Source organism: Pseudophryne corroboree, unplaced genomic scaffold (assembly GCF_028390025.1).
Source record: "Pseudophryne corroboree isolate aPseCor3 unplaced genomic scaffold, aPseCor3.hap2 scaffold_359, whole genome shotgun sequence".
Classification (NCBI taxonomy): Eukaryota; Metazoa; Chordata; class Amphibia; order Anura; family Myobatrachidae; genus Pseudophryne; species Pseudophryne corroboree.
The window spans coordinates 80,851-103,771 of NW_026970014.1; the positions used below are offsets into that span (position 1 = coordinate 80,851).

A 22,921-nucleotide genomic window follows, 5' to 3' on the forward strand; every position below is an offset into this window, starting at 1 on the left:
AGAATGAAAAAAAAAACCACGGTTAGGTGGTAGGTATATAATAATAAATAATACAATTCTGGTCGGACGGACTGCCTGCCGTGTGCCGACACAGAGGTAGCCACAGCCGTGAACTACCGCACTGTACACTGGTTGATAAAGAGATAGTAGTATACTCGTAACAATTAGGATGACACTATGACGGTATAAAGAATGAAAAAAAAAACCACGGTTAGGTGGTAGGTATATAATAATAAATAATACAATTCTGGTCGGACGGACTGCCTGCCGTGTGCCGACACAGAGGTAGCCACAGCCGTGAACTACCGCACTGTACACTGGTTGATAAAGAGATAGTAGTATACTCGTAACAATTAGGATGACACTATGACGGTATAAAGAATGAAAAAAAAACCACGGTTAGGTGGTAGGTATATAATAATAAATAATACAATTCTGGTCGGACGGACTGCCTGCCGTGTGCCGACACAGAGGTAGCCACAGCCGTGAACTACCGCACTGTACACTGGTTGATAAAGAGATAGTAGTATACTCGTAACAATTAGGATGACACTATGACGGTATAAAGAATGAAAAAAAAACCACGGTTAGGTGGTAGGTATATAATAATAAATAATACAATTCTGGTCGGACGGACTGCCTGCCGTGTGCCGACACAGAGGTAGCCACAGCCGTGAACTACCGCACTGTACTGTGTCTGCTGCTAATATAGACTGGTTGATATTTAAAGAGATATTAGTAGTATACAACAATACTATACTGGTGGTAAGGCACTGGTCACCACTCCTGCAGCAAAAGTGTGCACTGTTAATTAATATAATTGTACTCCTGGCTCCTGCTAACAACCTGCAGTGCTCCCCAGTCTCCCCCACAATTAATTATAAGCTTTTAATTTATACATTGATGACTGTGCAGCACACTGGGCTGAGCTGAGTGCACACAGACTGAGTCACACTGTGTGACTGACTGTGCTGTGTATCGTTTTTTTTTTCAGGCAGAGAACGGATATAGCAGAGAGAAGTGAACGGATATATTATATTAAATAAAAGTTAACTAGCAACTGCACTGGTCACTGACTGTGGTAAACTAACTCTGTCTGCGACTCTGCACAATCTCTCTCTCTCTATCTAATCTATCTCTATTCTAATGGAGAGGACGCCAGACACGTCCTCTCCCTATCAATCTCAATGCACGAGTGAAAATGGCGGCGACGCGCGGCTCCTTATATAGAATCCGAGTCTCGCGATAGAATCCGAGCCTCGCGAGAATCCGACAGCGTCATGATGACGTTCGGGCGCGCTCGGGTTAACCGAGCAAGGCGGGAAGATCCGAGTCGCTCGGACCCGTGAAAAAAAACATGAAGTTCGGGCGGGTTCGGATTCCGAGGAACCGAACCCGCTCATCTCTACTCTACACCCCAATGTGAATCCTTGTGGAGTCCAGTGTACCCCACAGAAGAAATGAATGTGTCACACCCATTGGCAGCAACATTAGAATAGCTGCTGATGGGCACAATTGAGAAAGGAAGGGGGGAAAACATTTGAATCCAGCACATATATGTAATTTGAATATGTAATTTGTACCTTCCTACTTTAAAATGTAATGGATGAACCTCACCCTGTGAGAACTATCTTTATGATCAAGAGATCTCATATGCAAGATAAGTATGTGTTGGCAGAGGCGCTCACTGGGCAGAGATGCTGATCGCATCTCTGGCATGTGCCGGTGCACTGCGGCACCAGCACACACACACACTTCAGACCTGATCTCCTGTTGTGTGAATATGCACAGCAGAGATCAGGTCTGAATTAGGCCCTATATACAGCTGTCAGTAAGGCAGGGATCTGCTGCAGCCAGTGAGGCAGGGATCTGCTGCTGCCAGTGAGGCAGGGATCTGCTGCTGCCAGTGAGGCAGGGATCTGCTGCTGTCAGTGAAGCAGTGATCTGCTGCTGTCAGTGAGGCAGTGATCTGCTGCTGTAAGTAAGGCAGGGATGTGCTGCTATAAGTGAGGCAGGTATGTGCTGCTGTCAATGAGGCAGGGATGTGCTGCTGTCAGTGAAGCAGGGATGTGCTGCTGTCAGCAAGGCAGTGATCTGCTGCCCACTATCTCCCTATCACCCCTGCCTGAGTCACACACTATCCCTGTCACCCCTGCCCCAGTTACCCACTATCTCCCAGTCACCGCTGCCTCAGTTAACCACTATACCTGCGACCCCTGCCTCAGTCACCCACTATACCAGTCACCCCTGCTTTAGTCACCCACTATCTCTGTCACCCCTGCCTCAGTCAACCACTATCTCCATATCACCCCTGCCTCAGTCACCCACTATCCCTGTCACCCCTGCCTCAGTCACCCACTGTCACCCTATCACCCCTGCCTCAGTCACCCACTATCCCTGTCTCCCCTGCCTCAGTCTCCTACTGTCCCTGTCACCCCTGCCACAGTCATCCACTATATCCCTATCACCCCTGCCTTAGTCACTGACTATCTCCCAGTCACCCCAGCCTCAGTCACCCACTATCTCCCACTCATACATGCTTCAGTCACCCACTATCTCCCAGTCATCCCTGCCTCAGTCACCTACTGACACCAGTGCAGACATTTCTGCTGCGGCCTCTCCACTCTCCAGCGTGAACGTCCTGACGACTGAGGAAATCCGCTTCCCAGTTGAGGACTCCGGGAATGAACACTGCCGATATTGCTGGCAGATGACGTTCTACCTAACCCAACTGAGGATTTTTTATACTTCCAGCTTTGCTATGCAATTTCGAGTGCCGCCTTGATGATTTGTGTACACTACCGTGGTGGCGTTGTCCGATTGTACTTGAACAGGCCTGTTCTGTACTAGAGGCAGGGCCAGTGTCAATGAATTGAACACTGCCCGCAATTCCAGAATGTTTATCGGGAGGAGAGATTCCTCCCTGGTCCACCGATGGTGAAGGGTCGTCATCACGGCCATGACCTTGGTGAATTTCCGAGGTGCCGTGGCCAAACCAGAAGGCAGGACCTGAAATCCAAAAACTAACCAGGCACAACACTGCTTAGCTTCCAACATCAGATGAGATTGGACATATCCAGTGTGATGCGGCTGTAGATGATTTTTGCTGTTTCTAACTTCTACTAAGTTCTAACTACTGGTACATCAATGAATAAGTTTCAAAATAGAATGCATCAAGAGAACGGTGTTGGTAGTATAAAACTACCTACAGCACCTGATATTCCCAGGTGGTCTCACATCCAAGAACAAACCAGGCCTAAAATCAGGTGATATTGGGCATATACAGTGTGGTGTGGCTGTAGATGAGCTTAGTGGTTTCTGTTAGAGTTCTTCTACTTCTAACTACTCGTACATAAATGAGTAAGCGGACGATTTATTAAACCTGGTGAAATGATAATTTGCATGGTGATAAAGTACCAGCCAATCAGCTCCTAATTGCCATGTCTCAGGCTGGGTTTGAAAAATGACAGTTAGGAGCTGACTGGCTGGTACTTTATCACCTTGCACTTTATCAGTTCACCAGGCTTAATAGATCTGCCCCAATGTTTTAAAATGGAATGCATCAAGGCCCTCATTCCGAGTTGTTCGCTCGCAAGTGAATTTTAGCAGATTTGCTCATGCTAAGCCGCCGCCTACTGGGAGTGAATCTTAGCATCTTAAAATTGCGAACGATGTATTCGCAATATTGCGATTACACACCTCGTAGCAGTTTCAGAGTAGCTCCAGACTTACTCGGCATCTGCGATCAGTTCAGTGCTTGTCGTTCCTGGTTTGACGTCACAAACACACCCAGCGTTCACCCAGACACTCCCCCGTTTCTCCGGCCACTCCTGCGTTTTTTCCGGAAACGGTAGCGTTTTTTCCCACACGCCCATAAAACGGCCTGTTTCCGCCCAGTAACACCCATTTCCTGTCAATCACATTACGATCGCCAGAACGATGAAAAAGCCGTGAGTAAAATTACTAAGTGCATAGCAAATTTACTTGGCGCAGTCGCAGTGCGGACATTGCGCATGCGCATTAAGCGGAAAATCGCTGCGATACGAAGATTTTTACCGAGCGAACAACTCGGAATGAGGGCCCAAGAGAACGGTGTTAGTATTGTAAAAATACACACAGCTCCTGGTATTTCCTGGTGGTCTCCCATCGAAGTACTAAAACCAGGACCAACACTGCTCAGCTTCCATGATCAGGAGAGATTGGGCAAATCCAGTGTGCTGTGGCTGTAGATGAGCTGGTGGTTTTTATTACAGCTCTTCTACTTCTAACTTCTGGTACATAAAAGAATACATGTAAAAATTAAATGTACCAAGAAAATGGTGTTGGTAGTTTAAAAACACCTAAAGAATCTGATACTACCAAGCAGTCTCCCATCCATGTATTAACAAAGTCCAATACTGCTTTGCTTCAAAAATCAAATGAGATTGGGCATATCCAGTGTGGTGTGGCTTTAGATAAGCTTTGTGGTTTCTGTTAGAGCTCTTCTACTTCTAACTACTGGTACATTAATGAATATGTATAAGGTTGTAGTTTATCCAATATGCCTTTACTACCTTACCTTTCAACCCCCCCTCCCTCCACTCTTCTCCTTATAGCTTCCTTAGTTCTCTCCTCCTCATGTGTGCGTTATTTGTTTTCTCATACGTCCTAGATGATGCTGGGGTCACATTAAGAACCATGGGGTATAGACGGGATCTGCAGGAGACATGGGCACTTTAAGACTTTCAAAGGGTGTGAACTGTCTCCTCCCTCTATGCCCCTCCTCCAGACTCCAGTTTTAGTATTGTGCGCAGTGATACTGGATGCACTACAGGGGAGCTCTACTGAGTTTCTCTGAAAAGACTTGTTAGTTTTTTTTATTTTCAGGGAGGCTGCTGGCAACAGTCTCCCTGCTTCGTGGGACTTAGGGGAGAGAAGTATGACCAACTTCTAGTGAGTTCAATGGCTCTGCTTCAGGCTGACAGAACACCATTAGCTCCTGAGGGTGCTGATCGCTGGGTACGCCTAGATGCACACTCCCCCAGCCTGCCGTCACCCCCTTACAGAGCCAGAAGACAGGTGAGTAGCAGAAGAACAGAAGACTTCTTCTCCAGTGATGGCATTCTGAGGTACCGAGCAGCGAGCGGAACGCTGCGCGCCATGCTCCCACACAAACACAGGCACTGCAGGGTGCAGGGCACGGGGGGGGGGCACCCTGGGCAGCATAAATTCCTCACAAAAGGCTGGAAAAAGTGGACATTAGTGCCTGGGCACTGTCCTTACCCCGCTAGCGTAATTAATTATTTCTGAGCGGGACAGATACGCGCCATTACAGTAGCGGGGCTTCTTCCTCACCTCACCAGAACATCTTTAGAGCATTACAAGTCTATCACTATAGAGTTTATTATTTCCCAGACTGTGTACTTTTGGCGCTGGATTGTGAGCTGAAAAATCCTCTGTGTCCCTCTGACAGATTTACTGACGGTCTGTCCCCCATAAGCCGATGTGTCTGTGGGTACTTGGTACATGTGTGTCAACATGTCGGTGGCTGAATGTTTTTCCAAAGAGGAAACTATATTAGGAATGCAGACATATGATGGTGGCCCTGTTGGCACCACCAATAACTGACTGGGTAAAAGTTTCAGTAATATCAGAGTAAGGTTGGATAAATCTGTGTCCCAGACACAGACGTAGAGAATAGATGTGATGTTCATGGCTATGTTTCTTTTCACTCAGGCCCCGCGGGGTCGCAAAAATGTTATTTTGCCCAGTTACTACACACTGATACTGACACGGATACTGATTCCTATGTCGACCATAATGTTTCCTGATTAGATCCAATATTGGCAAGGAGCATTCAGTACATGATTGTGGATATTAAGGACATATTAAAATCACTGAAGACCCTGCTGTTCCTGACAAAGGGGTCTATATGTATGTATATATAGATATATAATGAAAGCTGATGTAACGTTCCTCCATCTCTGTTTGAGAAAGTCTGGGCCAGCTAGGCAAGATGGTTTCAAATCCCCAAAAGGATTCTGGTTGTTTATTCATTTCCCGCCGCGGACAGAATAAAGTGGGAGTCACCCCCTGTTCTGCACGGGGCCATGTCACAAATCCAGCGGATCGTATGCAGGAAGCTACATTATTTCTAGTTATGTAACCAAGGGTACATTACTTAGACCTGCCATTACATGTGCATGGGTGAGTAGTAGTATTCAAGAATTGGTCTAATACCTTGTCATCCGATATAGATACCTTGGAGAGATGGGATACTCCTTACGTTGTATCATATCAAGGACACTGCAGCATACTTACGTGAGACTGCAAGGGATATAGGACTCTTGAGTTCACGGGCCAATTTCATGGCAGTCTCGGATAGGAGGGCATTGTGGATTCACCAAGAGAATGCTGATGCTGACTCCAAGAAGAAAGGGAGTCTCTTCCCTAAGAAGGTGAAGCGTTGTTTGGTGACTGCCTAGTTAATTTGATCTCGGCAGCTCCCGCAGGTAAGTCAACCTTCTTGCCCTATGTTCCCTCCCAACGGATGAAGACGCATCATTATCTGATGCAGTCATTTCGGCCCAATAGATATGCAAGAAGTTAAGATTCCCCTTTCTTTGCAGGTAGAGGAAGGAGAAGAGGGAAGAGGTCTGCATCCTCTTCAAGATCGCAGGAGCAGAGATCATCCTCTGCTTCTGCCAAATCCACCGCATGACGCTGGGGCTCTCTTGCAGGAGCCCGCACCAGTGGGGGCACGTCTAAAACTCTTCAGTCAGTTCTGGATTCATTCGGACATGGACTCGTGTGTTTTACAAATAGTGTCCCAAGGGTACAAACTGGGGTTTCAAGACGTTCCCCCTCACCGATTGTTCAAATCGGCTTTAGTCAGCAGGGAGAAGGTTTTTATTTAAGCCTCTTCGTGGTCCCTAAGCCGGACAGCTCAGTCAGACCAATCTGAAATCTGAATTAAATTTCAAGATGGAATCTCTCAGTGCAGTGATCTCCAGTCCAGAGGAAGGAGATTTCATGGTTTTGGTAGACATAAAGGATGCCTACTTACATGTTCCCATTTAGCCTCTGCATCAAGCTACCTGAGGTTTGCAATTCAGTATTGTCATTACCAATTTCAGACATTGCCGTTTGGTCTGTCCACGGCTCCGAGGATTTTCACCAGGGTGATCGCAAGCAAGGAGTAACAATTATCCCGTACTTGGATGATCTTTTGATAAAGGCGAAATCCAGGGACCAGTTAGTGCAAAACATTGCACTCTCCCTGACAGTTCTTCAACAACATAGTTGGCTCCTAAACTTGCCAAAATTGCAGTTGGTCCCAATGACGCGGTTGTTGTTTTTGGGAGTGATACTGGACACAGAAGAGGTTTTCTTCCAGTGGAAAGGCTCTGGAGATCCAGAGTCTGGTCAAACAAATTCTGAAACCAGCAAGAGTGTTAATCCATCAATGCATTTGGTTGCTGGGTAAGATGGTTGCGGCCTACGAGCCCATTCAGTTTGGCTGGTTCCATGCCAGAGTGTTCCAGTTGGACCTGTTGGACAAGTGGTCCGGATCCCACCTACACACGCACCGGAGGATAATCCTGTCTTCCAAGACCAGAATCTCACTCCATTGGTGGCTGCACAGTTCTCACCTCCTAGAGGGGCGAAGGTTCGGGATCCAGGACTGGATCCTAGGGACCATGGATGCAACCCTCCGAGGCTGGGGAGCAGTCACACAGGGGGAAAACGTCCAAGGAAGATGGTCAAGTCGGGAAAGTTGTCTCCACATAAATGTTCTGGAGTTAAGGGCCATTTAATAACTGCAGACACAGTACGCACTGGGACGGGTGCCCAGCATCCTCTACGGACTAAGAGAAAAGGATTTACTGGTAGGTATTAAAATCCTATTTTCTCTAACGTCCTAGAGGATGCTGGGGACTCCGTAAGGACCATGGGGATAGACGGCTCCGCAGGAGACATGGGCACTTTAAGAAAGACTTTAGTTCTGGGTGTGCACTGGCTCCTCCCTCTATGCCCCTCCTCCATACCTCAGTTTGATACTGTGCCCAGTGGAGACTGGGTGCTTTTCAGGAGCTCTCCTGAGCTTTCTGACAGAAAGTATTTTGTTAGGTTTTTAATTTTCAGGGAGCACTGCTGGCAACAGACTCCCTGCATCGAGGGACTGAGGGGAGAGAAGCAGCCCTACTCTCCGAGTTGCAAGGTCCTGCTTCTTAAGCTACTGAACACCATTAGCTCCAAAGGGATTAGCTCCAAAGGGATTGGTACGCAGGATCTCACCCTCGCCGTCCGTCCCAGAGCCGCGCCGCCGTCCCCCTCGCAGAGCCGGAAGATAGAAGCCGGGTGAGTATGAGAAGAAAAGAAGACTTCAGAGGCGGCAGAGGACTTCATGATCTTCATTGAGGTAACGCACAGCACTGCAGCTGTGCGCCATTGCTCCCATACACCTCACATACTCCGGTCACTGTAAGGGTGCAGGGCGCAGGGGGGGCGCCCTGGGCTGCAATATAAACCTCTTTTTGGCAGAAATATAACATATATACAGCTGGGCACTGTATATATGTATGAGCCCCCGCCAATTGTACAGTTTAAGCGGGACAGAAGCCCGCCGCCGAGGGGGCGGGGCTTCTCCCTCAGCACTCACCAGCGCCATTTTTTCTCCACAGCACCGCTGAGAGGAAGCTCCCCGGACTCTCCCCTGCTTATACCACGGTAGACAAGAGGGTTGAAAAGAGAGGGGGGGGGGGGCACATAATTTGGCGCAAATTACATACAGCAGCGCTACTGTGCAAACATTAAGTTACTGTGCTATTCCTGGGTTATATAGCGCTGGGGTATGTGCTGGCATACTCTCTCTCTGTCTCTCCAAAGGGCAGAGCCGGCCATAGGCATAGGCAAACTAGGCAATTGCCTAGGGCATTTGATATGCCTAGGGGCATCAGCAACTTCTGCTGATTAAAATGATATGCGGCATGCCTATATTCTGTGTGTAGCATTTCATATGCAGATACAGCCACAGTCTCACACAGTATATAGGCGTGCTGCATATCATTTTAATCAGCAGAAGCTGCGTGTGCATCCTAACAACATAGCAATGCAAATAAGATGCATTTTAATAAAAAAAAAGGTGCCCCAACGTTAGCATTGAGGCAAGATTTATGAGGACACATCTGTATCCAAGCAGAGGCAGAGGTCACAGTGTTAGTGGCAGTGTGAGTGCTGTGTGCATGTGAGTGGGTTGATTGTGCAGTAGTGTTCGGAATATGAGTAAGGAGCATTATGTGTGTCATGTAAAAATGCATTAATAATGTGCAACATATGTGTAAGGGGCACTATGTGTGTCATTATGTGTATAAGGGCATTAATAATGTGCGGCATATGTGTAAGGGACATTGGTGGTCATTCCGAGTTGTTCGCTCGGTAATTTTCTTCGCATCGCAGCGATTTTCCGCTAATTGCGCATGCGCAAGGGTGGTCATTCCGAGTTGTTCGCTCGGTAATTTTCTTCGCATCGCAGCGATTTTCCGCTAATTGCGCATGCGCAATGTTCGCTCTGCGACTGCGCAAAGTAAATTTGCTATGCAGTTAGGTATTTTACTCACGGCATTACGAGGTTTTTTCTTTGTTCTGCTGATCGTAGTGTGATTGACAGGAAGTGGGTGTTTCTGGGCGGAAACTGGCCGTTTTATGGGTGTGTGTGAAAAAACGCTGCCGTTTCTGGGTAAAACGCGGGAGTGTCTGAAGAAACGGGGGAGTGTCTGGGCGAACGCTGGGTGTGTTTGTGACGTCAAACCAGGAACGAAACTGACTGAACTGATCACAGTTGTCGAGTAAGTCTGGAGCTACTCAGAAACTGCTAAGAAGTGTCTATTCGCAATTCTGCTAATCTTTCGTTCGCAATTTTGATAAGCTAAGATTCACTCCCAGTAGGCGGCGGCTTAACGTGTGCAATGCTGCTAAAAGCAGCTTGCGAGCTAACAACTCGGAATGAGGGCCATTATGTGTAAAAGGGCATTAATAAAGGTTGTCATAATGTGTAAGACGCATTATGTTTATAAGGACATTAATGACGTGTCTCATATGTGTAAGGGGCATTACTGTGTGGAATTATGTGTATAAATTAGTGATGAGCGAGGTTCGGTTTTACTCGGTTTTACTCGGTTTTACTCGGTTCTCAAAACGGCATCTTATTGGCTATCCAAAACACGTGACATCCGTGAGCCAATAAGATGCCGTTTTGAGAACCGAGTAAAACCGAGTAAAACCGAATCCGCTCATCACTAGTATAAATGCATTACTAATGTGTGGCATTATGTGTATAAGGTGCTCTAATATGTAGCGTTGCGTATAGAAAGGGCATTTACTGTGTCGTCTAATGTGAATAAAGAGCAATAGGGTGTGGTGTAATGTAAATAAGGAGCAATTCAGTGTGATGTAATGTGAATAAGGAGCACTACTGTGAGAAGTAACGTTTATAAGGTAAAGTGATACTACTGTGGGATGTAATGTGAATTATGGACACTATCGCGTGATCAAATGTGAATAAAATTGCAGTACTGTGTGGCGGAATTTTAATTGGGGGTACTATTGTGTGGACATGCCCATTGCCAGCAAAAACACACCCCTTTTTGGACTGTGCGCCAAAATGTGCGAACTGTTCCTGTTTAAAATATAGGGGGTACAAACACCAAAATAAGTACTGTTATGGGTGAGGGTTGATGGTGCTGGGAAAGAGGTGCAAGGTCAGAGGCGGAACCAGCGGTGGTGCTAGGGGGCACCAGGCAAAATCTTGCCTAGGGCATCATATTGGTTAGGGCCAGCTCTGCCAAAGGGCCTTGTGGGGGAAATGTCTTCAGTAAAAGCATTCCCTGTGTGTGTGGTGTGTCGGTACGCGTGTGTCGACATGTCTGAGGAAGAAGGCTATATTAGAGAGGAGCGGGAGCAAATGAATGTGGTGTCTCCGCCGACACCTGATTGGATGGATATGTGGAATGTTTTAAATGCTAGTGTAAACTCATTGCACAAAAGATTAGACAAGGCTGAAGCTTTGGGACAGTCAGGGTCTCAACCCATGCCTGATCCTATGTCGCAGGGACTGTCAGGGTCTCATAAGTGCCCACTATCCAGATTGTTGACACAGATACCAACACGGATTCTGACTCCAGTGTCGATTACGATGATGCAAAGTTACAGCCAAAATTGGCAAAATACATTTGATATATGATTATGGCAATAAAAGATGTTTTGCACATCACAGAGGAGCCCCCTATCCCTGACAAGAGGGTACATATGTACAAGGGAAAGAAGCCTGAGGTAACCTTTTCCCCTCACACGAGCTGAACGAGTTATGTGAAAAAGCTTGGGAATCTCCTGCAGATTTCCAAAAGGATTCTTATGGCGTATCCTTTCCCATCAACGGATAGGTTACGATGGGAATCCTCCCCTTGGGTGGACAAAGCATTAACACGCTTATCCAAGAAGTTAGCCCTCCCGTCCCAGGATACGGCTACCCTCAAAGAGTCTGCTGACCGCAAACAGGAGATTACCCTGAAGTCCATTTATACACATTCAGGTACCTTACTCAGACCGGCAATTGCGTCGGCCTGGGTGTGTATGTGTAGTGCTGTAGCGGCATGGACGGATACCCTAGATAAGGAAACTATTTTATTGCCCCTGGGGCATATAAGAGATGCTGTCCTATATATGTGTGTATGCAAACTACAGGTGCTGCTGCATGGCTCACACCCTTTTACTTGTCTTGTAGAGCAACTCTGGAGCTGTTACTGGGTCCAGCTGCTGCAAGAAATCAGCTTGAATGCTTCAGGGGCTGGGGCATGGCCAACATGAGCCCCACACTGATGGGGGTGTATAAAGCGATCTAGGGGTCATCCAAGCGCAACCCCACAAAGGCCGCCATGCCCTGCGTGACCATTTTCTCTTTTCATATGCAGACGAGGGTTGCAGCCAACTATACCCATTGCTTGGATGACATCACCATATGCGAATCCATCTGCTGCAGGCCTTCCCCCAGGAATGCTTGCACTAGTTGTTGCATTTGGTTTGTTGTTTGGGGGGTGCTTCAGTATTAGGCAGCCTTCTGCCCTCACACATTCGTCTGAAAATGTGTTCTCCCTGCAGTTGTTGTCCTCAGATGAGAGTTCCCTTGTGCTGCCTCAGTTGAATCTCCTTTACTTGACGGAGGTGTGCCTGAGCAGCGGCCCTCCCCAGCCCTATCTCAAATCATACTTATTTTGCTTAGGTGATACCATGGTCATGAAGATTGTTTTCCCAGGGTGAGGTTCATTCATTGCATTCTGGGTATGCTGACCTCTGTGATTTCCCCAAATGTGGGAATCTCGACTGCATAATTTGTGGTAGGGGGGGGGGGGCTGCATTTGTGCTTTCCCCTGGTTGGCTCTGGTATAATTTAGATCTCATTGTCTCAGGTCTCTCTCCAGCCTAGTTTGCTGTCTGTTTCCACTTCTCTTTTCTTGAGCCCCTCCCTTCTATGCCCTTGCGCACTATCCTGACTTCTCCCGTCTGCTTACTTTGTGCCTTCCAACGCACAATGCGAACTACAGGTGGTGTTGCAGGGCCCACACCCTTTTATTTGCCTTACAGAGCAGCTCTGGAGCTGTTACAGTGCCCAGCTGCTGCAAGAAATCAGCTTGAATGCTTCAGGGGCTGAGGCATGGCCAACATGAGCCCCACACCAAAGGAGGGTGGGGGGTGTTCAATGCGAACTAGGGGTCATCCAAGCGCCCCTTTTCTTTTTTCATATGCAGATGAGGGTTCCAGCCAACTTTGGCCCACTGCTTGGATGACATCACCGTATGCAAATCCGTCTGCTGCAGACCTTTCCCCAGGAATGCTTGTACTAGTTGTTGCATATGGTTTGATGTTTGAGGGTGCTTCAGTATTAGGCAGCCTTCCGCCCTCTCATTTTCATCTGAAAAGATGTGGTCTCCCTGCAGTTGTTGTCCCCAGACAAGAGTTCCCTTGTGCTTCCTCAGTTGAATCTCCTTAACTTGACGGGGGTGTGCTCGAGCAGCCGCCCTCCACAGCCCTATCCCAACACATGCTTTTCTTGCGTATGAGATCTCTTGATCATGAAGATAGTTCTCACAGGGTGAGGTTCATCCATTACATTTTAAAGTAGGAAGGTACAAATGACATATTCAAATTACATATATGTGCTGGATTCAAATGTTTCCCCCCCTTCCTTTCTCAATTGTGCCCATCAGCAGCTATTCTAATGTTGCTGCCAATGGGTGTGACACATTCATTTCTTCTGTGGGGTACACTGGACTCCACAAGGATTCACATTGGGGTGTAGAGTAGAATCTTGATCTGAGGCACCAACAGGCTCAAAGCTTTTGACTGTTCCCAAGATGCTCAGCGCCCCCTGCTCTATAACCTCGCTTCCATGAACAGGGAGCTCAGTTTGTAGTTGGTGCCTTCAGTAGCAGGCCACTTAACAGGGGGCTGCCTCAGGCAGCCTATTCTTAGCTATTAATTTTGACAAGAAAAGAAGAACTTTTTTTTATAAGAATCTACAAGGGCTGCAGCAGGTTAGGTCTAATAGACATCTTTACTGCAGCTCCATCACTCCCAGCGGCGCAGTATACTCCCGTGCCCTGGTTGCTGGGTCACTGCAGCGGAGGCTCCGGTTTCTTCCTAAGGTCAGTCACACACACACCGCCCTCCGGGATCACGAGGCCGCTGATGAAAGGGAGGTAAGGGACTTCTGTGCCCACACTATACCGTGATCCAGCGTGGCTGTAGGGGGTGGGCCATGTGCGCACTGGCGTGGACACTGATTACTGGGCAGCCGCTCCACTAGCCACCAGGCACAGTTAAGGAGCACAGCTCTGGGGGGGTTTTCTCTTATATTAACCCCATTTTGTACTACCCGCAGTGCATTGTGATAGGTAATAGAGCCTGATTCAGGTTGGATTGCAATCGCAATAAGCAATCCAACTGCAAAAATTGCTAAGAGCATACGCATGCGCCTGCATTTTCTGCGGCACCCCGCAGATAATGCGATCGCTTCTGACTGTCAATCGGTGCTGGGGGGGGGTCAGCAACAATCCATTTCCAAGTCGGAGATGGAGCGGTGCATGGGCAGGGCTACAAAATGGGGTCGGCAACGGAGAAACAGGAGGCGTGGTCAGAGCTGCTGCATGACATCACATGCAGCAGCTGCGATCACAAAAATGGTGGCGGCTTCCTGCGCACACATACAGTCTGCACCAACAGGAGGCTAACCCATTTTTTATGATCACGCTGAACTGCGCTGAGACTGCAATTTCAGCGTGGTCAAGAAGGGAGGCGGCATGCTGGGTGGCCCCAGCATGCGAAGCAAAGGATTGCAAATTCTGTAACTTAGCAGAATTTGCAATCCTTACTGAATTAGGCCCATTGATTACAAAATGTATTTGTAAATATTTGAAGTTTTTCTTCAGGGACTAACACAAAAGATGCTTGGGGCTACTAACACATGGGTAAGCCACGTAAAGCTTCCCATGGGTCAGTGGCATCACTACGGGGTTGCGGCCCACACCCGAGTGTCACCCGCCAAGGGGGGTGACACCAAAGTGCCGGCTCCTCTTCAGTGACAGAATATGGGTGTTTCACTGTAACATTACGTGCAACACCCAGTTTCTGTCACTGTGCAGGAGCCAGCACCACTCACACACTAGTCCCCGGGTGCAGCACTCAACCCCCGGGATACCCGGAGCAACAAAATGGAGATTCAGGAAAACAGGCCACACCCCTACCTATGAGACCATGCCTCCTTTTTACCATTGCGCTGCTTATCTGCGCGCACTGCATTACAATCTCCCTCGCTGCCTCTCTGGGTGTCACCAATGATAGTGACACCTTTGCCATGCTTGTAGCAGCTGGTCCTAAGATCTACACCTCCAGCCCTGAGTGTTTGCCCTTGTGACTTGTTGATCATCATAGCGAAGCAGATTCTTACAGAAAACTGCAGGGGCTTAGATTGAAAAGAAAAACATTGACGAACCCATCATTTCAGCAACAGGGTCTGCCACACGGCTGACTGAAATGACTGGTTGGTTTGGGCCCCCACCAAAAAAGAAGCAATCAATCTCTCCTTGCACAAACTGGCTCTACAGAGGCAAGATGTCCACCTCATCATCCTCCGATTCCTCACCCCTTTCACTGTGTACATCGCCCCCCTCACATATTATTAATTCGTCCCCACTGGAATCCACCATCTCAGATCCCTGTGTACTTTCTGGAGGCAATTGCTGGTAAATGTCTCCACGGAGGAATTGATTATAATTCATTTTGATGATCCTCATCTTCTCCACATTTTCTGGAAGTAACCTCGTACGCCGATTGCTGACAAGGTGAGCGGCTGCACTAAACACTCTTTTGGAGTACACACTGGAGGGAGGGCAACTTAGGTAGAATAAAGCCAGTTTGTGCAAGGGCCTCCAAATTGCCTCTTTTTCCTGCCAGTATACATACGGACTGTCTGACGTGCCTACCTGGATGCGGTCACTCATATAATCCTCCACCATTCTTTCAAAGGTGACAGAATCATATGTAGTGACAGTAGACGACATGTCAGTAATCGTTGCCAGGTCCTTCAGTCCGGACCAGATGTCAGCACTCACTCCAAACTGCCCTGAATCACCGCCAGCGGGTGGGCTCGGAATTCTTAGCCTTTTCCTTGCACCCCCAGTTGCGGGAGAATGTGAAGGAGGAGCTGTTGACGGGTCACGTTCCGCTTGACTTGACAATTTTCTCACCAGCAGGTCTTTGAACCTCTGCAGACTTGTGTCTGCCGGAAAGAGAGATACAATGGGGTATATTTACTAAGCTCCCGATATTGACCGAGATGCCGTTTTTTCTTCAAAGTGTCATCTCGGTTAATCTCGGTCATTTACTAAACACTAATCACGGCAGTGATGAGGGCATTCGTAATTTTTTGCTAGTTCAGGTAAAAAATTACGAATGAATACACCATCGGTCAAATTACGCCTGTTTAGATATGAATCTCGGTCATTTACTAAGAAGTGCAAAGCAAAAAAACACAAAACACTGCCGTGAAAAATTACAACTCGTAAAAAAGTCCTAAAAAAAAACAGACCTGCTTTTTTTTTCCGTGATTTGAGATGCATGCAGGGATCCATGAGATCCGTGCATGTATATCAGTGGGAAGGGGTGGGAAAGTGCTTATTTTTGCCAAAAAAATTGCGTGGGGTCCCCCCTCCTAAGCATAACCAGCCTCGGGCTCTTTGAGCCGATCCTGGTTGCAGAAATATGGGGAAAAAAAGGACAGGGGTTCCCCCATATTTAAGCAACCAGCATCGGGCTCTGCGCCTGGTCCTGGTCCCAAAAATACGGGGGACAAAAAGAGTAGGGGTCCCCCGTATTTTTAAAACCAGCACCGGGCTCCACTAGCTGGACAGATAATGCCACAGCCGGGGGTCACTTTTATACAGCGCCCTGCGGCCGTGGCATCAAAAATCCAACTAGTCACCCCTGGCCGGGGTACCCTGGGGGAGTGGGAACCCCTTCAATCAAGGGGTCCCCCCCCCAGCCACCCAAGGGCCAGGGGTGAAGCCCGAGGCTGTCCCCCCCCATCCAATGGGCTGCGGATGGGAGGGCTGATAGCCTTTGTTGTAAAATAAAATATATTGTTTTTAGTAGCAGTACTACAAGTCCCAGCAAGCCTCCCCCGCATGCTGGTACTTGGAGAACCACAAGTACCAGCATGCGGCGGAAAAACGGGCCCGCTGGTACCTGTAGTACTACCACTTAAAAAAATACCCAAAAAAACACAAGACACACACACCGTGAAAGTATAATTTTATTACATACATACACACATACATACATACTTACCTTATGTTCTCACGCAGGTCGGTCCTCTTCTCCAGTAGAATCCAAGGGCTACCTGTTGAAGAAATTCTACTCACCAGATCCATGGGTCCAGGCTCCTCGGCAAATCCAGGGTTAATCCACGTACTTGAATAAATAAAAAAAAACGGTGTCCCGACCACGAACTGAATGGGGACCCATGTTTGCACATGGGTCACCTTCCCACGAATGCCAGAAACCCACTTTGACTTCTGTCTAAGTGGGTTTCTTCAGCCAATCAGGGAGTGCCACGTTGTAGCACTCTCCTGATCAGCTGTGTGCTGCTGTCCTCACTGACAGGCGGCACACGGCAGTGTTACAATGTAGCGCCTATGCGCTCCATTGTAACCAATGCTGGGAACTTTCTGCTCAGCGGTGACGTCACTTTAGGTCAACCGCAGGGCAGAAAGTTCCCATCATTGGTTACAATGTAGCGCATAGGCGCTACATTGTAACACTGCCGCGTGCTGCCTGTCAGTGAGGACAGCAGCACACAGCTGATCAGGAGAGTGCTACAACGTGGCACTCCCTGATTGGCTGAAGAAACCCACTTAGACAGAAGTCAAAGTGGGTTTCTGGCATTCGTGGGAAGGTGACCCATGTGCAAACATGGGTCCCCTTTCAGTTCGTGGTCGGGACACCGTTTTTTTTTATTTATTCAAGTACGTGGATTAACCCTGGATTTGCCGAGGAGCCTGGACCCATGGATCTGGTGAGTAGAATTTCTTCAACAGGTAGCCCTTGGATTCTACTGGAGAAGAGGACCGACCTGCGTGAGAACATAAGGTAAGTATGTATGTATGTGTGTATGTATGTAATAAAATTATACTTTCACGGTGTGTGTGTCTTGTGTTTTTTTGGGTATTTTTTTAGTGGTAGTACTACAGGTACCAGCGGGCCCGTTTTTCCGCCGCATGCTGGTACTTGTGGTTCTCCAAGTACCAGCATGCGGGGGAGGCTTGCTGGGACTTGTAGTACTGCTACTAAAAACAATATCTTTTCATTATCACAAATGGCTATCAGCATCCCCATCCGCAGCCCATTGGATGGGGGGGGACAGCCTCGGGCTTCACCCCTGGCCCTTGGGTGGCTGGGGGGGGGGGACCCCTTGATTGAAGGGGTCCCCACTCCCCCAGGGTACCCCGGCCAGGGGTGACTAGTTGGATTTTTGATGCCACGGCCGCAGGGCACTGTATAAAAGTGACCCCCGGCTGTGGCATTATCTGTCCAGCTAGTGGAGCCCGGTGCTGGTTTTAAAAATACGGGGGACCCCTACTCTTTTTGTCCCCCGTATTTTTGGAACCAGGACCAGGCGCAGAGCCCGATGCTGGTTGCTTAAATATGGGGGAACCCCTGTCAATTTTTTCCCCATATTTCTGCAACCAGGATCGGCTCAAAGAGCCCGAGGCTGGTTATGCTTAGGAGGGGGGACCCCACGCATTTTTTTGGGGGATTTTACATTGTTTAATTAAAAAAAAAAAAAATAAGAACCCCAGCACGGATCACACAGATCCGGCCGAGATTGATTGTAAAAAAAAACGGCAGTGTTTTGCTAATCACTGCCGTAAAAATAGGTAAAAAAAAACGAATGACATCGACATCGGAAGCCAAGAAAAATACGAATACGACAGCTTAGTAAATCCATCGTAATCAATTCAAAAAGTTGCAGTTTTACACTGTCGATGTCATTCGTGATTGAACTTTGACCTATTTTCGGAAATTACGAATCTTAGTAAATATACCCCAATGTAGGTTTTAAATCTAGGATCGAGCACGGTGGCCAAAATGTATTGCTCTGATTTCAACAGATTGAATCCTGGTTAAGCGAATTAAGGGTTCCATCCACAAGTCCCACATGCCTAGCGGAATCGCTCTGTTTTAGCTCCTCCTTCAATGTCTCCAGCTTCTTCTGCAAAAGCCTGATGAGGGGAATGACCTGACTCAGGCTGGCAGTGTCTGAACTGACTTCACGTGTGGCAAGTTCTCCACTGCGCTTGAGTCAGGTGCATTCCCCCTCCTTTGTCTATATCGTGGGTAGATGTATAGGCTTGAATGGCCTTTTGCTGCTCCTCCATCCTCTGAAGCATATAGAGGGTTGAATTCCACCTCGTTACCACCTCTTGCTTCAGAGGATGGCAGGGCAGGTGCAGGAATGTTTGGTGGTGCTCCAGTCTTCGGCACGCGGTGGCTGAATGCAGAAAGTGGCCCGCAATTCTTCGGGCCACCGGCAGCATCTCTTGCACGCCCCTGTCGTTTTTTTAAATAATTCTGCACCACCAAATTCAATGTATGTGCAAAACATGGGACGTGCTGGAATTTGCCCAGATGTAATGCACGCACAATATTGGTGGCATTGTCCGATGTCACAAATCCCCAGGAGAGTCCAATTGGGGTAAGCCATTCTGCGATGATGTTCCTCAGTTTCCGTAAGAGGTTGTCAGCTGTGTGCCTCTTATGGAAAGCGGTGATACAAAGCGTAGTCTGCCTAGGAACGAGTTGGCATTTGCGAGATGCTGCTACTGGTGCCGCCGCTGCTGTTCTTGCTGCGGGAGGCAATACATCTACCCAGTGGGCTGTCACAGTCATATAGTCCTGAGTCTGCCCTGCTCCACTTAACCACGGACATGTGGACTAGTGGACCTTGGGTACAACTGCATTTTTTAGGACACTGGTGACTCTTTTTCTGAGGTCTGTGTACATTTTCGGTATCGCCTGCCTAGAGAAATGGAACCTAGATGGCATTTGGTACCGGGGACACAGTACCTCAATCAAGTCTCTAGTTGCCTCTGAATTAACGATGGATACCGGAACCACGTTTCTCACCACCCAGGCTGACAAGACCTGAGTTATCCGCTTTGCAGCAGGATGACTGCTGTGATATTTCATCTTCCTCGCAAAGGACTGTTGGACAGTCAATTGCCTACTGGAAGTAGTACAAGTGGTCTTCCGACTTCCCATCTGGGATGACGATCGACTCCCAGCAGCAACAACAGCAGCGCCAGCAGCAGTAGGCGTTACACGCAAGGATGCATCGGAGGAATCCCAGGCAGGAGAGGACTCGTCAGACTTGCCAGTGACATGGCCTGCAGGACTATTGGCTTTCCTGTCTAAGGAGGAAATTGACACTGAGGGAGTTGGTGGTGTGGTTTGCAGGAGCTTGGTTACAAGAGGAAGGGATTTAGTGGTCAGTGGACTGCTTCCGCTGTCATCCAAAGTTTTTGAACTTGTCACTGACTTATGATTAATGCGCTGCAGGTGACGTATAAGGGAGGATGTTCTGAGGTGGTTAACGTCCTTACCCCTACTTATTACAGCTTGACAAAGGCAACACACGGCTTGACACCTGTTGTCCGCATTTGTGTACAGGATGCATACCTTCATGTCCCCATTTATCCATCTCATCAGGCGTACCTCAGATTTGCGGTACAGGACTGTCATTGCCAATTTCAGACGTTGCTGTTTGGTCTCTCCACGGCCCAGAGAATTTTCACCAAGGTAATGGCGGAAATGATGGTTCTCCTGCGTAAGCAAGGTGTCACAATTATCCCGTACTTGAGCGATCTCATAAAAGCGAGATCAAGAGAGCAGTTGCTGAACAGCGTATCACTTTCACTGAAAGTGTTACAGCAACACGGCTGGATTTTCAATATCCCAAAGTCGCAGTTGGTTTCTACGACTCGTCTGTATTTCTTGGGCATGATTCTGGACACAGACCAGAAGAGAGTTTATCTCCCGATAGGAAAGGCCCAGGAACTCATGACTCTTGTCAGGAACCTATTGAAACCAAAACTTGTGTCAGTGCATCACTGCACTCGAGTACTGGGAAAGATGGTGGCATCATACGAAGCCATTCCATTCGGCAGGTTCCATGCGAGGACTTTCCAATGGGACCTATCGGACAAGTGGTCTGGGTCACATTTGCAGATGCATTGGTTTATCACCCTGTCCCCCAGGGTCAGGGTATCACTCCTGTGGTGGCTGCAGAGTGCTCACCTTCTCGGGTGACGCAGATTCGGCATTCAGGACTGGATCCTGGTGACCACAGAGGCAAGCCTCCAAGGTTGGGGAGCAGTCACACAGGGAAGAAATATCCAAGGTCTTTGGTCAAGTCAAGAGACTTGTCTTCACATCAACATCCTGAAACTAGGGGCCATATACAATGCCCTACGTCAAGCGGAGACCTTACTTCGTGACCAACCGGTTCTGATCCAGTCAGACAACGTCACCGCAGTGGCTCATGTAAACCGCCAAGGCGGCACAAGGAGCAGAGTGGCGATGGCACAAGCCACCAGAATTCTTCGCTGGGTGGAGAATCACGCAAGCGCACTGTCAGCAGTGTTCATTCTGGGAGTGGACAACTGGGAAGCAGACTTCCTCAGCAGACACGACCTACATCCGGGAGAGTGGGGACTTCATCAGGAAGTCTTTGCACAGATTACAAGTCGGTGGGAACTGCCACAGATAGACATGATGGCGTCCCGGCTCAACAAAAAGCTACAGAGGTATTGCGCAAGGTCAAGAGACCCTCAGGCAGTAGCTGTAGACACCCTAGTGACACTGTGGGTGTTCCGGCCGGTCTATGTATTTCCTCCTCTTCCTCTCATACCTAAGGTGTTAAGGATAATAAGACAAAGAGGAGTGAGAACAATCCTCATTGTTCCAGATTGGCCACGGAGGACCTGGTATCCGGATCTGCAGGAAATGCTCACAGAAGATCCGTGGCCTCTTCCTCTAAGACAGGACCTGTTGCATCAGGGGCCCTGTCTGTTCCAAGACTTACCGCGGCTGCGTTTGACGGCATGGCGGTTGAATGCCGGATCCTAGCAGTGAAAGGCATTCCGGTTGAGGTCATCCCTACGCTGATAAAGGCTAGGAAGGATGTAACGTCAAAACATTACACCGTATATGGCGAAATTATGTTTCTTGGTGTGAGGCCAGGAATGCTCCTACGGAAGAATTCCATCTGGGCCGTTTCCTTCACTTCCTACAAACTGGAGTGAATTTGGGCCTAAAATTAGGCTCTATTAAGGTCCAGATTTCGGCCTTATCCATTTTCTTTCAAAAAGAATTGGTTTCTCTTCCAGAAGTTCAGACTTTTGTAAAAGGAGTGCTGCATATTCAGCCTCCTTTTGTGCCTCCGGTGGCACCTTGGGACCTTAACGTGGTGTTAAGTTTTCTAAAATCACACTGGTTTGAACCACTTAAAACGGTGGAGTTAAAATATCTCACATGGAAGGTGGTCATGTTATTAGCCTTGGCTTCGGCTAGGCGAGTGTCGGAATTAGCGGCTTTGTCACATAAAAGCCCATATTTGGTGTACCATGTGGATAGAGCGGAATTGCGGACCCGTCCTCAATTCCTACCAAAAGTGGTCTCATCTTTTCATATGAACCAACCTATTGTGGTGCCTTTGGCTACGCGTGACTTGGAGGATTCCGAGTTACTTGATGTGGTCAGGGCTTTGAAAATTTACGTGGCCAGGACGGCTAGAGTCAGGAAAACTGAAGCGCTGTTTGTCCTGTATGCAACCAACAAGATTGGTGCCCCTGCTTCAAAGCAGGCTATTGCTCGCTGGATTTGTAACACGATTCAGCAAGCGCATTCTATGGCTGGATTGCAGTTACCGAAATCGGTCTAGGCCCATTCCACGAGGAAAGTGGGCTCTTCTTGGGCGGCTGCCCGAGGGGTCTCGGCACTACAGCTGTGTCGAGCTGCTACTTGGTCAGGTTCAAACACCTTTTCAAAATACTATAAGTTTGATACCCTGGCTGAGGAGGAACTCATGTTTGCTCAATCGGTGCTGCAGAGTCATCCGCACTCTCCCGCCCGTTTTGGAGCTTTGGTATAATCCCCATGGTCCTTACGGAGTCCCCAGCATCCTCTAGGACGTTAGAGAAAATAAGATTTTAAACCTACCGGTAAATCTTTTTCTCGTAGTCCGTAGAGGATGCTGGGCGACCGTCCCAAGTGCGGACTACTTCTGCAATACTTGTATATAGTTATTGCTTCAATAAGGGTTATGTTAGAG

General features: G+C 48.2%; 1 non-coding gene across 1 annotated transcript; it reads left to right on the forward strand.

Moving 5' to 3' along the window:
• The first annotated feature begins 12,239 nt into the window (after positions 1-12,239).
• On the forward strand, positions 12,240-12,407 carry LOC135020781 (U1 spliceosomal RNA). Its single transcript, XR_010218132.1, has one exon. It is a non-coding gene; the product is annotated as a U1 spliceosomal RNA (small nuclear RNA).
• The last annotated feature ends 10,514 nt before the right edge of the window (positions 12,408-22,921 follow it).